This window comes from Terrapene carolina, unplaced genomic scaffold (assembly GCF_002925995.2).
Source record: "Terrapene carolina triunguis isolate 2854851 unplaced genomic scaffold, T_m_triunguis-2.0 Scaffold425, whole genome shotgun sequence".
NCBI classification, from domain to species: Eukaryota; Metazoa; Chordata; order Testudines; family Emydidae; genus Terrapene; species Terrapene triunguis.
The window spans coordinates 46086-57178 of record NW_020664776.1 but is presented as its reverse complement, the minus strand read 5'-3'; the positions used below and the strand labels follow the sequence as shown (position 1 = coordinate 57178).

Below are 11093 nucleotides of genomic sequence, written 5' to 3'. Positions count from 1 at the left end.
GGCACATGATTTATGAGGAGAGGCTGAGGGAACTGGGGTTATTTAGTCTGCAGAAGAGAAGAATGAGAGGGGATTTGATAGCTGCCTTCAAATACCTGAAGGGGGCTTCCAAAGAGGATGGAGCTAGACTGTTCTCAGTGGTGGCAGATGACAGAACAAGGAGCAATGGTCTCAAGTTGCAGTGGGGGAGGTCTAGGTTGGATATTAGGAAAAACTGGTTCCCTAGGAGGGTGGTGAACCACTGGAATGGGTTCCCTAGGAGGTAATAGAATCTCCATCCTTAGAGGTTTTTAAGGCCCGGCTTGACAGAGCCCTGGCTGGGACGATTTAGTTGAGGTTAGTCCTGCTTTGAGCAGGGGGTTAGACTAGATGACCTCCTGAGGTCTCTTCCAACCCTAATCTTCTATGATTCTAAGTAGCTGCAAGTGGTCCCCAAATGTTTCTTTGTGTTCACATCTGTAAAGACGCTTGGAATGGGCAATGGGATGGATCACTTGATGATTACCTGTTCTGTTCATTCCCTCTGAAGCACCTGGCTTTGACCACTCTTGGAAGACAGGACACTGGGCTGGATAGATCTATTGGTATGACTCAGTATGGCTGTTCTTATGTTTCATGTACAGGAATGAGGCACTTACAAATCAGAAATGGTGGGAGGGGCTCTAAATTTAAATCAATTTTAGAGAGAAATGTGTTCAAACCCAGTGACACGCGATGTATGGAAGAAATAAGTGATCCCCAGCTCCTTCCCCCGAGCCTTAGGTGGGGATTAGCTGCCAACAGCTGCTCTGAGGGGAGCGGTATAAGCTAGCTGCCTGTGGATGCATCCCACCAGCTGGGGCAGATGTTGAGTTGCTAAGCAGGGATGCTGCAGCAGCTGGGGTCTGAAATATGAACAGGGATCTAAGGACTCTACACCGGTCTCCAGTGGGAGTCGAGGATGCTGAGGCAGTGGAATCTTAGGATCACAGTCATCAAGATTCAAAGCTGCTTGGAGGTGGAGAGGAGGGGAATGACTCTGCTAGACTTTTAGTGCATCCCTTTAAATACTTGCCCAGGACAACCTGACAGCCCCGAGCTTTCTCACAGCACTGTGGCTGTGTTCTCTGTGGAAAGGGACTTCTAGGAACTGGTATTTCCAGCTGCATTAAAGAATCATAAAGGGGAAGGAAGAGTTAATGTCTTAGAATTCTAAGTCTGTGTGTGTTAGATGGGTGGGAGGGTGTCCAGAAACCAGTTTGCTACAGTTTCTTTTCTCTGGGATTTCCTTTAGAAAAGTTGAAGCAGGGAGGAAAGCCTCTCTGAGGCTTCAGATTATGAGACTGACATCCTGCCAACTGCACTAAGAAGGCTGTAAAAGGCTTTTGGCTAAGTGCATGTAGGATCCTCCTACAGCAGTGACTGGGGCAGGGAAGGAGCCAGGGGTGTGCTGGAAGATGCAGAGAGATCTGGTGCCCAGAGACCTGTCCTGGCAGCTTTCTCAGCACCAAACAAATCAACTCCCTCTGCCACTTAACAATCCACCTGGCACTAAGAACAGTACTAGGGGGCTTTCTCCTTGCCACTTCTGCTGGCAAGGGCATGCATCTTGGAGGCCTTTCTGGAAGAGAGTTGGGAAAACCAGTTTCAATACAAGAAGCTCAGGTTTAGATTCCTTTATTTATAATATTAAATAATCCTTCCATCCTAGTATCACAATCAATATAAGTGCTTCTGTGTTATGGTTTTCCATACAGAAAACTTAACTTCTACCCAAAGGGGGTTGTGGGAAAACATTTTTCAGGGTCCAAGAGAGACAAGGTGGGTGAGGGTCAGAGCTTGTAGAGGACCAGCTTCTGTTGGTGAAGGCAAGCTTTGGAGCTAACCAAGAACTCTTCTTCAGCTCCGTGTAGCCCCAAAGTTTGTCTCATCCACAAACAGAAGTTAGAACATAAGAATAGCCATACTAGGTCAAAGCAAGGGTTCATCTAGCCCACTCTCCTGTCTTCCGACAGTGGCCAAGGCCAGGTCCAAAGGGAATGAACAGAACAGTTAACCATCAAGTGATCCATCCCCTGTTGCCCATTCCCGGCTTCTGGCAAAGAGAGGATAGGGACACCATCCCTACCCATGCTGGATAATAGCCATTGATGGGCCTATCCTCCATCAACTTATCTAGTCCAGTTTTGAACCCTGTTCTAGTCTTGGCCTTTACAACGTCCTCTGGCAAAGAGTTTCACAGGTTGACTGCGTGTTGTGTGAAGAAATACTTCCTTTTCTTCTTTTCAAACCTGCAGCCTATTTCATTTGGTATCCCTAGTTCTTGTGTTATGAGGAGTAAATAACACTCCCAACCTTGGTCCTTTAAAAGATATTACGTGACCCCCCACTCCTTGTCTCTCATGTCCTGGGACCACCATGGATACACGAACACTGGAAAGAAGAAGATTCAAAGTCAATGCACATGGAAGAAGCATCTTGTGTTCCATTCCTTATGTCCTGGTCCCATCCTATGGCCATTTCCTTTTCCTTCTTTCTGTTACAAGCTTTGGTGTTTTGCACAGAAACATTTCCACAGGAGAGACCCTAGGAGAGACCCCAGGAGTGAGGGCTACATTCCTGTACTGAACAGTCACTAGAAGGGGGCAGACAAACACCTTTAAGATGAGGCGTCCGTCACTGACAAAAAATCATCTCCCTCCTGCAGGTCATTGGCAGCCTGAATTTATTCCTTATCGTCCTGGAGTCTGGGGGCTGGAATCAGCATTATCCAGCCCCTCTCTGTAGCAGGAACAAATACAAACTTTGTCTTTAAAACAAGCTGTCCTCTTCCTTCTCAGGGAAGATTTTTCTATGATTGAATTTTACCTTCAGTTCCCCTCTTCTAGGGGCGGGTTGGGTGTGGGGTCATCTCCCAATGAGATCTGTTTTCACCTTTTCCCCCTTTTAGTCAATCTGGGATCCTAACTCTGCTCGCAGCTGTCGGGCAGCTTCCAGCCCATCCACCCTGCTTACTAGTTCCATGATCATGTGTCACATTTGCTAGCACATATAGCATGCAGGAAAGCTGTTTATACCAGATGTGTTGGTGGTATAGTGGTGAGCATAGCTGCCTTCCAAGCAGTTGTCCTGGGTTTGAATCCCAGCCAAGGCAATAATGGGTTTTCTCTTCTGTTGTTTCCTTGTCTGGAAGTGGTTTAATTTTAGTCACATTGTGTTATAATCACATTATCAATAGAATCAGACAATAAATTTCTCAAAGCCCAGCAGCTCTTAGAGAATGGAGGTATTCAAGGGGCTGGAATATATAGGGAGCTTCAGAACACATCCTTGTGTCATCTGAGAAAGACAGAACGCTTGGAAAACAGCTTCTCCCATCCCCTTGCCTTCACTGTTATGATTCCAGCTGCATGAGATGTTTGTGTGATGTTCGTGCATGATGGGGAAATAAAGTTTTGAGTCAGTTTTTGCTCCTGCAGATTTCTTTGCTGTTCCAATTATAATGATGTGAACAAAAGGGAGGGAAAATAAAAATAAACCCAAAATTGCAATACAGTTAGGGAAAGAGAAGATCACGGTTAAGCCAAACACTTCAAAATAAAAATGAATACTAAAGAGGGGGAGGGGTGAAGAGATCAGGTATGTGGAGATCCCCTGGATATTTGAACTCACATTGCTAGAATCAAAGTTCAGACTTGACTCTGTGGAAAACCTACAACTACCTGTCTCTCTGAATGCCTGTGATGAGCAAGATTGAGTTGGGACACCTGTTCTGCTTCAATCATTTATTCTCTCTGTGTTCTCTGTCTCTTTCTTTTCCCCCATTTCTCTTCTCCAATGTCTCTGCCTTTCTCCACTTGCTCCCTCTCCCCCTGCCCTTTCCCAGGAACTCACACTCTACAGCATTTAGGAAAAGCCAGAGCTTCCATGTTCTGCACATGATCCTGTGTCACCAGTCACCAGAACAATATGACACTTTATAGGAGACTTCTCTGCCTACTCCGCAATTTTACACCCCCACACATACACTAAAGGGTGTGCGGTACAGCTCTGACTGAGATGCCCCACAGGAGAAATTTCAGCCCAAAGACAAATTTGTGTGAAATGTTGAGAAGTGAAGAGCCCCCTTCCCCCCCCCCCAAATCCCCAGAACTCTAGTGTCACCCCCATGGCACCAGCACAGGGAGCCCAGTGAGATGGGACTACAGAATACAAGGGGGAAGGGAGCAGGGGAGAGAGGTGACAGGGAGTCTCGCTTTTTCCTTCTCTCTTCACTTTCTGTTCCTCTCTTCTATTCCAGGAACTGCAGTCGCAGCAGGGAGGGGTTTGTTTCATTATTAGGGATCCGTGTCTGTCACGGAGGTGGTGGAAGTGATGGATTCTGTGACTTCCTGTGTCCTCCGTGACTTCTGCAGTGGCCACTGTGGCTGACTCCAAGGCCAGCCAAGCAGCTGGCTCCGGGGACCGCCCAAGCAGCAGCCAATGTGGCTGGCCCTGGGGCCCACTTGACCAGCGGTTGCAAGGGTGGCAGGAGCAGCCACAGCTCGGTGGCCCCCGGCAGCTGTCCTGGGGAGGCCGGAGCAGCAGCTGGCCCCCTGGGGCTCCCCCCTCCCCAGCAGCAGCTGGAGTGGCAGCAGGCCCCCAGGGCTTCTCCCCTGGTAGCTGGTACTCATTATCGATCAAATAAATTGAAACACTTCCACCTGCAAGTGGATTTAGCCAGCACCCTCAGAGTCAGCAGCTGTTACACCCCCACACCCCCACTGAGCTCTCTGGTCAGGTGTCCTAGCACTGGAAGTCTCCTGTTTAGATCCTAAAATAGTGTTTTTGCACCAGGGGGCTGAAATTTTGGACCGGACATTGAAGCTCTACCGTTATTTTATTGAATTGCTTCAAAACAGCAAGTCAAGAAAGTCTCCTAAGTGCCAGGCTCTCTGCCATGGAAACAGCTGCCACTGCTCTCCAGGAGTCTGTGCCTTCCACACAGCAAAGTACAAACCTGCTTTGTACTGCTCCGAACTGAAGGGGGGTCAGACAGTGATGGTAACACAAATTTTCAGACTATTAACCCAAGTCCTCTTCTTTCTTTAATGCAGGACGTGCCAGTCAACTATTAACCATGGCGTTATCTTCATCTTAAAATACCTCTCAGTACATTTAACAGAGGAAGTGAAACCCACTCCCACAAATGGCTCCCTGTTAAGGAGTTGTACCATACCTGCCCCTGGAGACTGGTTTTATACTCTTAGAGCTTTTTCTCTTCAAACCCATCCATATCCCAATCTATGGGCCAACCTCCACATTTCAGAGTTTACAATTTACTCTCATCACCCTTGCCCAGCACTTTCCATGTGAATTAGACAAAGTAAGTGGGGGGGAGGTAAATGGCTTATGAAAACCAATGCTCTGGGTGAGGCCTGAACTCACACCCACAGCTGTATTTCCCCCTGCACGAGCCACTGTAGGTGCTTCTTAGACAAACTTGGGATGTAGGCAGTTACCTCTGTCTGTGGTTAACATCTTTGGCTGCTAAGTGAAAGGTGATGGTTCAAACCCAGCAGAAAATGGTGGGGTTTTGGTTTTTTTAGCAATGAGAATCCAGTACATTTTAACAGGCAGAAAATCTCCTCTATTCTGGTCTACTAGCCCCATTTGACTCCTTCTGCCCATCTTCTTCTTTCTCCCTCAGTGTCTTTCCTTCCCCTTTGGGGACATGCAGAGATGAACCCCAGTCAGTCTGTGTCACAGAGAGTCTGTATCTCCTAAGGAATGTGGGTGAAGGATTCCAGCTGAGAACTGAATTAACTCCGCTCACCTGGGTTAGAAACATTTGTTTCTTTCGAGCAGATAGTGGGAAATTGGACATTAATTCAGACCCAGGAGGCAAGGCTGAGGCTTCATGACCTTGATCTCCAGGAAGGGAGAGAGGCTCCCTAGGAAGAAAGAGAGCTTCCTTTAGTCTCAAGCTGGGGTCTCCTGGAAGTTGGAAAAGACCTTTGGTCACTGAGGATCTCATGGGATCATGCTGCTCCAGATGCTCCAGAGTCCTGGGTGCGGGGAGGGTGTCACTGCACAATCTGAAATGGAAGGGAGGACCCTGGAAGGGAAGGGAGGAACAGAAAATGCAGAGGAATGAAACAGAGAGCAAACCCCTCTTCTCTCTCCCCTCCCCACCCAGCAAGAAATGTTAACAATGGGGAAACTGCCCACCATGAACGGCAGAGAACACAGAGACATTCACCTCAAACTGAGCAGTAGGGTGACCAGATAGCAAGTGTGAAAAATCAGGACGGGGGTGGGGGGTAATTGGTGCCCATATAAAACAGAGCCCCAAATATCAGGACTGTCCCTACAAAATCAGGACATCTGGTCACCCTACTGAGCAGTGATAGACTTGTTGCCTCCTATCCCAGTGAGAGCAAAGAGCTGCCAGAACTGGGCTGTGGGCTGCTGTGGTTTCCTTCCCAGATGCTGGAATAATTTGCAGCACAGAGACCTGGCTTGGGGCTGATCGGGTGGAAGATCTGCTTGCCCCTGTGGGTGAGGGGGTCCTCAGGGGAAGAGTCCGAGTGGGGGCAGGGGGACAGGGCATGGGGGCAGAGCACAGGCGGGGCCATGGGCTGAGTACTGGTGGCTCCCCCACTGCTCGGGAGGTTCTGTCAGTGGCACTCTAAAGGCAGCAGCCCAGCCCCCCTCCAAAGGGAGGTTCTTCACATCCAGCATTTCTTGTCCCATTTGGGGAGGCTCAGCCTCCCTGATCCTCTTATACCTACCGCCCACGTGCAGTGTCACTGGTAAATACGGTCAGTGGAGACATTGGGGGCCTGGGGTGTGACATAACTGGATGAAACTGGCTGCCTGAGCCCAGCCCTCAGTGAGTAAATCCTCAGAAATCTCACCCCTGGGTTTGTAATGTCAGGCTCCAGCAAACAAGTCCCTCTATGTGTGAAGGGAGGGGCTGTGAGGGGGAGAGCTATGGAGTGTCTCTGTGAGGGGGAGGGGCTGTAAGAGGGAGGGTCCATGGGAATGTCAGTGTGAGGGGGAGGGGCTGTGAGGGGGGAGGGCTATGGAGTGTCTCTGTGACGGGGGAGGGGCTGTGAGGATATGGTCACCTCCAGGCAGCAGGAGCCCCCTGACATGGGAGTTGAACTGCCCCCTCCCCCCAGGTGCTTTGGGGGGCCCTAGAGCCCAGCATGGAGCTGCTGTCCCAGCAGGGTCCCTGGGAGTCACAAAGGGGTGATGTGAGGTTACTGGCCTGTCTGTCCTGGGGTGGGGGCCTGGAACCCCCAGAACAGCCCTGTGGGGACTCAGCCCTGTGGGGAATTCAGTCTGTAGAAAAGCATGTCTAGGACTGGGGATTCCCAGCTGCATTAAAGCAGCATGAAGGAGAAGAGAGAGTTAAAGCTTTAGAAAATTCTGGGTGCGCTGGATGTGAAGGAGGGTGCCCAGCTCTGCAGAACGGCCAACCCCAAACGTTCAAAACTCCTGAGTCAGGATCACCAAAAATCATGAGATTGGCTTTAAAATCATGAGGTTGTGTAAAAACAATAAATTTGGGAATCTTTTTATTTGCCTTCTGCTTGATGAGCCTTTAGGGCGCACTGGGGTGACATTTTGAATTTTTCTCCACAGCCACAGAGGCTAGAAAGGTACTGTTTCCTTAAGAGCAAAGGCTGAAATCATCACATCTCCACTTGACTCCAGGAGCTGGGGCTTTAAGGAAAACAATAATTCTCATGAGACTCAAGGCAAAATCACTGGAGTTGGCAGCACTGAGTCGGATTGAATCTTTATTCTCCGGGATTCCCTGGAGCAGGGGTTCCCAACCTTTTTCTTTCTGTGTCCCCCACAACATGATATAATATCTCCACAGCTCACCCATGTGACAACAACTGTTTTTCCGCATGTCCAGTAGATTAAAAGCCAGGGCTGTCGTTACGAGGTAGCCAGCAGAGCAATTGTGCAGGGCCCCACAACACAGGGGCCCCATGAAGTTAAGTTGCTTTGGCTTCAGTCCCAGGTGGTAGGACTCAGATTTCTGCTCTGAGCCCCAGTGAGTCTAACGCCTGTCCTGCTTTCTGGGTTATTTTGGCGGACCGCCCCTGAAACCTGCTGGCTGTCTCCCAGGGGGCTCCGGACCCCTGGCTGAGAACCACGGCCTTGGAGCTTTGTTTAGAAGGAGGGAGCAAAGCTGCTGCCTTTCCTGATGGCAGAACTCAGGCCCTTAGAATGGGCTATTCCTATACTGCTAGCGACACCAGGAAAGCTCCCTGAGCAGCTGCCTGGCCTCAGGAACAGTCTAAGCCTGCAGGGCCCCAGGGGGCAATGGAGCAGCTGTGTCAGGCTGGGAACCTTCATTCCCAGAGAACTGCCCTGGCTCCGTTCTCAGCAGCAAAGAAGTCAATTCCCCCCACCCTTGATGAATCAGCCTGGAGCTACATGCAGAGCTGCAGATTTCTCCTTCAATCCTAGTGTCACCATTGATAACATGGCTTGTTCAGCCTGGTGGGATACCAAGGGTAAAACTAACCAGCTCTTCAAATCCAAGAGAGTCAATGTAGAGTAATTAATAGGCAGACGGGGGGCCACATCGCTTTTGAATGGACCCCGAAATCTTTTTATTTACTTATTATCATTATTGTTATTTTTATTATTATTTACGCTGGAGTCTGGACCTTGACTAGACCTTGACCAACAATTTTGGACCCTGACAAAAAATAATGGATTACCCCAAGAACGGGGTTGTGTTACATTCCTTATGTCCTGGCGCCATCTTGTGGCCATTTCCTTTCCCTCCTTTCGGTGAAAAGCTTTGGGATTATGTGTAGAAACTTTATTTCCGCGGGAGAGACACAGGAGCGGGACATGCCTGCATGTACCAAGCACCCACTAGATTAGAAGGTGACAGACAAACAAACATCCTTAAGACGAGGCAGCCGTCCCTGTCAAAAAAATCATCTCCCGTCTTCACTTGAGTGACAGCCTGAATTGTTCCTTCTCCGGGCAGAGCCAAAGGATCGGAATCAGCAGCAACAAAACTATCTGTACATAGCAGGAACCAACACAAATGTGCTTTAAAAGGAGCTGTCTCCTTCCTTCTGGGGTAAAATTTGCCATTAGGGTAATTGATTTTCATTTCCCTTCTCTGAGGGAAGAGATGAGGTTGGAGCTACCTCAGGCTGGGAGGTAGAGCCCATGTCCCCATCTGTCAGTCACTCTGGGAACCTGTCTCTGCTCACAGCTGGCAGGCTGCCTTGAGCCTCTCCAGCCAGCTCCTTAGCTCTGTGGGGGTGAGTCATTTGGAAAGCATAAGTGGCACATAGGAGAGGTACTTTTGCCAGATGCATTGGTGGTATAGTGGTGGGCATAGCTGCTTTCCAAACAGTTGACCTGGGTTCAATTCCCAGCCAATGCAGTGATGTGATGTTTTCTCAGCTGGGAATTGGTTTAATTTCAGTTATATTGGATCAGCTTCTCAATGGAATGAGAGAATTAATGTCCCAAATCCCAGCAGGTCATTAAACACACAGTGGTGGAAGAAAGGGGCGGGACTATACGGTGAGCTGTTGGAGTCATCCTGGTATTACAATGTTTGGTTTATTTTTTTTAAAAAATTCCTTTACTTCCCTCTCCCTTTTAGACTCAGAGCCTTTAAGGTCAGACGGGACCAGTGTGATCATCTAGTCCGACCTGCTGCACCTTGCAGGCCAAAAGACCCCACCCACCCACTTCTGTAATAGACCCCTAACCTTGAGGGCTGGATTAAATTTTGTTGGCCCAGCGCCAAACATATTTGTGAGCCCCACCCAGGGAATGATTGTAAAAGGGGCCGGGGGGTAAAAGCACAGTGGGGCAGGAGCTTGGGTTGGTCCCTGGAGCAAAGGAGGAGCCAGGGGTAAACTGAAAGCACAGCAGGGCTGGGGAGGAGGTAAACAGGATCCCCGCCCCACCCACATGGAGCAGGTACCTACCTGGTTATAGTCCATTCTCTTCATCTCTCTCTGCACTGAGCTGCCCCTCCTCCTGCAGCAGCAGGACAGGTTCTCTTCCAGCCCTCTGGGGTGGGTGTTGGGAGTGGGAGGAGCAGAGGCTAATGTGGTTACTCCTATAACAAGACTTTTAGTTTCCAGTCAGCACTGCTAACCGGACACTCAGGTCCAGTTTTCTACTGGAGTTTCCAGTCTAAAACTGGATACTGGCAACAGAGCGGCCAGAAATGCCTGAGGGGCGGAGGGGCAAGCAATCATTTTTAAGTGTGGGGGGGGGGGATCAAGTGCTGGGTCCGCTAGGGAGTGGAGAGGAGCTAGTGGGCAGGGCCATGTCTCCTGTCCTGCTCAGGTAGGTTGGAGACTGTGTGGATCAGCTGACACAGTATCCCCAGCCCAGGTGACGTGACAGCCAGTGGTGGATTTAGAGTTAGTGGGGCACCCCTGCTCTGTGCTCAGCTTCATTTTTGGGGGCCCTCCTTGGAACCCAGCCAAGAAAAAGAACATTCTCTCTTATCTCCCCCGGCCCCTGTTTTTCATTCTTTTTTTCTTCATCCTCCTATAAGTAATAGCAAGTAAATGAAAATAAAGTGAGGTACCTTGATTGTTCTTATGGTCTATCTTATTTTTCCACAGACCACTTGAAAATTGAGGAGGGTCTCAACAGACCACTTAATGATCTTTCCAAATATTGTAAAAAAAAAAAAACAAAACATTGAGGTGGGGGGTCTGGCCAGGAGGTAGGGTGAGGGAGAGGTCTCAGGGTTGGGGCAGAAGGTTGGGATGTGGAGCGCTTATCTGGGGCAGGTCCTGTTTGGTGCAAGGGGTGCAGGTGGGAATGGGGGAGGGTGCAGGAGCTCCCATTTGGTGCTCTGGATTGGAGTGGGGATGTGGGGGTGGCAGGAGTCAGGGCATGGGGTGTGGGGAGAGGTGTGAGGGGGTGCAGGGGTCAGGGTGGGCACAGGGCTGGGGTCACGGGGGTTCTCATGGTAGAGGGCTGGAGGGGGTATGCCCTGATTCCAGCCCTTTCCCGAAGGCCCCGCCCCCACATCGTCTCCTCCTCCTCCCCGAAGCGGGGAGCACGCTGAGGCTCGGCTGTTCCCCCTCCCTCCTGTCAGCAAACAGTTG

General features: G+C 49.8%; 1 protein-coding gene and 1 non-coding gene across 2 annotated transcripts in view; one reads left to right on the top strand and one right to left on the bottom strand.

The window, feature by feature from the left end:
* LOC112118884 (zinc finger protein 135-like) overlaps positions 1-11093 on the bottom strand; it is a 74137-nt gene that overhangs the window by 39595 nt on the left and 23449 nt on the right. The gene's annotated exons all lie outside the window — the stretch shown is intronic.
* Positions 3062-3133, top strand: TRNAG-UCC. Its single transcript has one exon. It is a non-coding gene; the product is annotated as a tRNA-Gly (tRNA).